We start from the raw sequence: 772 nt of genomic DNA, 5'->3' as shown, positions 1-772 counted from the left end.
TTGATTTGTTCAGTGATCTCTTGGTTATTTAGTAGTGTACTATTTAGCCTCCATGTGTTTGTATTTTTATGGTTTTTTCCCTGTAATTGATTTCTAATCTCATAGTGTTGTGGTCAGAAAAGATGTTTGAGATGATTTCAATTTTCTTAAATTTACTGAGGCTTGATTTGTGACCCAAGATGTGATCTATCCTGGGGAATGTTCTGTAGGCACTTGAGAAGAAAATGTAATCTGCTGTTTTCTGATGGAATGTCCTATAAATATCAATTAAATCTATCTGGTCTATGTGTCATTTAAAGCTTGTGTTTCCTTATTAATTTTCTGTTTGGATGATCTGTCCATTGGTGTAAGTGAGGTGTAAAAGTCCCCCACTATTATTGTGTTACTGTTGATTTCCTCTTTTATAGCTGTTAGCAGTTGCCTTATGTATTGTGGTGGTCCTATGTTGGGTGCATATATATTAATAATTGTTATAGCTTTTTCTTGGATTGATCCCTTGATCATTTTGTAGTGTCCTTCCTTGTCTCTTGTAACATTCTTTATTTTAAAGTCTGTTTTATCTCATATGAGTATTACTACTCCAGCTTTCTTTTGATTTGCATTTGCATGGAATATCTTTTTCCATCCCCTCATTTTCAGTCTGTATGTGTCCCTAGGTCTGAAGTGGGTCTCTTTTAGACAGCATATATATGGGTCTTGTTTTTGTATCCATTCAGCAAGCCTGTGTCTTTTGGTTGGAGCATTTAGTCCATTCACGTTTAAGGTAATTATC

Source organism: Physeter macrocephalus, chromosome 11 (assembly GCF_002837175.3).
Source record: "Physeter macrocephalus isolate SW-GA chromosome 11, ASM283717v5, whole genome shotgun sequence".
NCBI lineage: Eukaryota > Metazoa > Chordata > Mammalia > Artiodactyla > Physeteridae > Physeter > Physeter macrocephalus.
This window is presented reverse-complemented; position numbering follows the sequence as displayed.